We start from the raw sequence: 4,832 nt of genomic DNA, 5'->3' as shown, positions 1-4,832 counted from the left end.
AGATATTGATAATTCAATAGAAAATGGTCGAGCCGATGTGGGATTATATAAGTTCGCTTCCTCTCACTACCTTTCAAGCGATCTAGATGTAATTCAATGTGATGTCTTTATTTTTCATCTATTATGACTGATTGCTTGAAATAAACCATTTCATTCATTCATTCCTTCACTTTCATGCGGATCATTTTCCTGGAGACATTTGCACCTTTGTGTCTTTATTTTATTGTTATTGATGACCCGATGTTATCTTGTGCTCATTTCTACCTTGCAACATTTTTAGAAAATATATTTTTATGGAGAGTAAAATATTGAAAGTTATTTAAGGTTTAAGTTGATTTATTCTGGAATAATATTCCTGACTGTTATTATTCATAATTATGTTAAAAAGTTACAGTTTTAAAGTTTTAGAGTGTTCAGTAATCCTCTTCATCCTAAAGTGTGTTTTGGATTTTGACCTCCAGCTCTAAGTCCAGAAGAAGATTTGGTTTTTCCTGAGTCTGCAGTCGTGGACTCACATCTTTCCCGCCTCCCTCCGTGAGGGAGACTCTGGAGTCTCTGATCATGAAGCTACAGGTAGATTGAGTCCTTCAGTAAAGGTCATGAACATTCTTCACTGTGAGAAGATCTGTGTCAGATCATCAGCTCTGACTCTGAAGCTCCCACATGACAAATAGGATCACGAAATGTTATTTTATAGAAATGTTTTCCTTTGCTCTTCAAGCGGAGGTTGTTGTTGATGACGTCATCGTGTTCATGCTGTCCCAGTGTTTCATGTGTTTGCAGCACTGCTGACACCGCACCTACAGCGACCGTGCACGCGCACGTCACCATGCACAGACATGAAGGCGCGTGCTCATGCGCAGCTACAATCAGCGAAAGCTACACACTCACTCCCATCACCCTGAATACCCTCCTCATCATCTCGTTAGCTCCTCCCCCTGGAGGTGGGGCTTTGTGTCACTTCCTTCATTTTTCATTTTTCCTTAACACGCACGTGCACACAAACGCACACAGCCTGAGAGAGAGAGAGAATGGTGGAGAGACACTGACGCGATCGCGCACTGTAGTAAAGATAACTGAGGGTACAACGCGCATGCGCTTCAAAGCGCACACGCTTTTTTAAGTGTACAGTTAAAGAGAGAAACCAGCGTGCACGTTGCACCCGATGTTTCTGACTGGTGTGCGCACGCGTGTGGATTTAACCTGCAGTGGCAGAACGCGGAGTGGAGCGCGTGCGCGCGCCGCGGCAAAAGGAAAATCGATACGCTGAAAGCCAGCGGAGGATTCACGCGGACGGAGACCCGCGCGCGCAGATGCGGGGACGTTTGTACGGCACGAGGCCGGAATTATGAAGGTAATGTGGAGCTTTGGTGTCTCGCTTTTTGGCGCGAGGTGATGAGGCGCGCGCTCGGATGGAAGCGCTCTGTCAGCAGATCTGCAGCCTGCATAGTGCGCGTGCGTGGAACATATGTCAGTAGGTTACTCCGCGTGCGCGCCAATGTTTACATGAATCCGGTCTTTGTTTCCTGTGACCGTGAGAGAAGAGTGCAGCACCCGCGATCAAACTGGGGGGGGATCATGGGCACCTCAGCGGGTCACGTGGGCTCAGGTGATGTCTCGGCTCCTCACTCACCTGTTTGTTGGCTCTGGTCCCGTCAGATGGTGGAAGACTCGTTCCTGTAATACAGACTTTTACTAGAAACAAACGTGTGAGTGAAAGAGTTCTGGTTTGATGTGAAACATCCATTGACTGTACATAGGAACTGGACAGAGCGACCCCTCCCCCTCACATTCTAAACAGGAAGTACCTGATGTCCCCAAGGTGCATGATTGGTGACAGTAGTTGGAATTGAAGCGTGACTTGGACCAATTTGGACCAATCTCTGCAAGAGAATACAGAGAAAAAATGTGGCTCCCAAAAATGAATAGCCGGAAGTCCCTCCCCCTGCTGGAACCGGCCGCAAAAAAGATATCGTTTTAAACTTTCGACCTTTTTTCCCATTTTTTTTCTCCGTGACACTCTCTGTCACGGAGAAAAAAACAGCATTTTGCAGTAGGGGTGGGCGATGTGACGATATTTTTCTTTGAATACATTTGAAATCAAAATTTAATAAACAAATATTTTTTTAGAAATGTTTTAACTTCTTTCAACAAAAATCATTTATTTTAAAGAAATTGTGATAAAATCGAAATTGTGAAATAAAATTGAAAAAAATGTGATTTTCTTTTCTTACCATTCCGCCCAGCCCTATTCTGCGGCTCCGATCAGTTGATTCACGGAGAGAAAACAGTTAAAGTTCATTCACATTCAAAAGCATAAAAGCTGATAGTTCACCTCGACTTTAAAATATCACCTTGAAAGAGTTTCCTAAAGTTTCCGCTTATGCAACCGGCTAAAGTTACGATTTCCGCTTCCGGCTACAGATCGATTCTGACACCGTCTTGCGTGTGACCAGAGGCCCTTCAATCACTGTTGACCGGCTCCAACATGGCGGCGTTCGTATTGCTTTATTTCACTGGAGCAGTAAGGCATTTATTTGGGTGATGTCACAGCCACTCTGTCCATCTCTATATACAGTCAGTGAGCTGAGATGTTTTTTCTGAAGGATGTGTTGCATTTGGTCCAGCTGATGAGACAGTAACCAGATGTTACTCAGCATTTAGAACTGTGATGATCTTGGATTAAAACTGTATCTATTTGTCCTCGATTTCATTGTTCTGGATCTTCTCCCTGAAGGCAGCAGTGTAAACAGAGAATGTTGTTGTTGGGATGAATCCTGTGAGATGGCTGCAGGAACTGTAGAGATCTTCCAGAGATGGAAGTGGGCGACGTGGAGGTGACCCTCTGGAGCGCTCTCCTGTCCGCCGCCGTGCAGCAGGAAAACCCGAGTCTGTCAAAATGATCTCAGTTAGAGCTGCCAAGATCTGTCGATTAGTCGACCAATAAAATTGTTGAGAACTAGTTTAATAGTTGACACATCGTTTTGTTTTTTTCTCTTGATTTTATCTCAAAAATGCGGTTTCTAATGCCGTGTCTGCCAGTGTTTTTGACACACATGTGCAGGTGGGTCAGTAGAGATCTCACAGGAAGTTCTGAGAAGGCTGGTGTACCACAACCGATGGTTTGTCTCATCTCCGCCCATCATTGGAGATGAGATAAACCATTGACTGTACATTCTCTGGACGTATTAACCCCCTCCCCCAAACAGGAAGTACCCGCTGGTTCCAAGAAGGTAAAAATTTCACAGATTTCATTAGAAGAATAGACCGTTTTTTTCAGTCATTTCATTCGTCAGAATAACTATTCTTGCTCTGATAAATTCTCCTTAAAATCTTCTTTGTAATCCAAATTTTATTTCATGATATTCTCGGTTTATCCCAAGTTATTGAAGTTATGAACTGACCAATCAGATGCCTCAGTAAAAGCAGGTGGTGCCCTCTGGCCCCACCTCCAACGTTTGATTGACAGCTGTCAGGAATAGAGCTCCGGGAGATGAGGTCACACAGGGCTGTCCCCCTCAGGGCGCCGCCATTTTGGTAGCAATCGAATTGAGTCAGCTGACTGTCGCGGTGAAGGAGGGTAACCATGGTGGAGAACTGCTGTTGTACAAATAGACGCAGAAAAACAAAACGTACCGTCCTTATTCGTGGGGTTAGGGACCGGAGGAATCCACAATCCTCCATGTCTGTTACCGGTCCATCCATACTCATCAGAAGCACTCTGATCGTGCTTTATAAAACATTTAATAACATTTATTAAACATTTATTAAATAAATTTTGACTATTGCTCAACATAAACACTTGCCGCCTGCTGTCGCCGTGAGTGGCGTGGAGCTCCGTGCTGCAGGGAAAGCGCAGCTTTAGTGTTTTAAAAACGCATATTTAGACTTTTTTATTTTATCATTGAGGCATGTTAGTTTAAGAAAGTGTGAAAATGTCAAATCTTTTTCACCAGATAATTTTCACAATCAAGAGTTCCACACACATTGAATGAGGCTGTATTCTGTCCATACATGTTCCTGGGGAGGTGCAGCTTCCATACACCAACTGGTTTTTGACCAATGAGAGGAGGGCGTGGCTCCTGCTAGACCCACCTGAGCACTCAGAGAAAGTCACTAAAACACATAAACATGCACTCTGACGCACACTGGACTCTGACCGGCCTTATCTCGGGCAAACGGCGAGCAGAGCGAGACGGAAGTACAGAAACAGGACGAGAGACTATCGTCCAAACAGAGGAGAGATTCCAGAAACTCTGATGACTGACGAAACTCTCACAGACCAACAACTCCTGTGAGGTAACACACACACACACACACACACTCAGGGAACGTTTTCGTTTCGATGGGAGACGAAGACAGCAGCTGAGTGAGAGAGTGGGCGACAGCGAGCTTGAATTAGCATGAAAACGTCTGATTAGTGATCAGCTGACAAACACCAGAGCACAATGTAATAGTCAGGGGGTTGGACTGGCTCCTTTAGGACTTTCATATGGCCACTGATGATGATGTCATATCGCCGCGCGGGACTGAAGTATACACGTTGTCGCTGGTACCAGATTAGTCTCTCTTTTTTTGTATTGTAACCCTCAGGTTGTGCAGCTCTTGTTCTCTTTATATGTATATTCGGGACATTAGCCGTCCAACCGGGCTTTATAAGGTTGATGAAAAGATTAATAAAGAAGACGAACACTGTTGGAGCCCCAAACGTCATCTAGTCGTGAGTTTTTGTTTCCATCCTCTTTTTTTTCTCTGCTGAGTTCCTGGGACTTTGCACAACCTGTGAACGTTACAACCTCAACTGAGAAGGTTCAACTCTGACAAAAGTTTGA

The 4,832-nt window shown here is 44.6% G+C and overlaps 1 protein-coding gene across 2 annotated transcripts in view; it reads left to right on the top strand.

The window, feature by feature from the left end:
- Nucleotides 1–989: 989 nt before the first annotated feature.
- Nucleotides 990–4,832, top strand: part of LOC112158900 (membrane-associated guanylate kinase, WW and PDZ domain-containing protein 1) — a gene marked incomplete at its 3' end in the record, with an annotated part of 22,744 nt that continues 18,901 nt past the window's right edge. Inside the window, 1 exon segment of one of the 2 annotated variants that reach the window (XM_024292579.2) lies at nucleotides 990–1,354. 2 annotated transcript variants of the gene reach the window in all.

Source organism: Oryzias melastigma, linkage group LG7, assembly GCF_002922805.2.
Source record: "Oryzias melastigma strain HK-1 linkage group LG7, ASM292280v2, whole genome shotgun sequence".
Lineage (NCBI taxonomy): Eukaryota > Metazoa > Chordata > Actinopteri > Beloniformes > Adrianichthyidae > Oryzias > Oryzias melastigma.
Note: the sequence above shows the minus strand (reverse complement) of the source record. Positions and strands in the feature narration are given on the sequence as shown.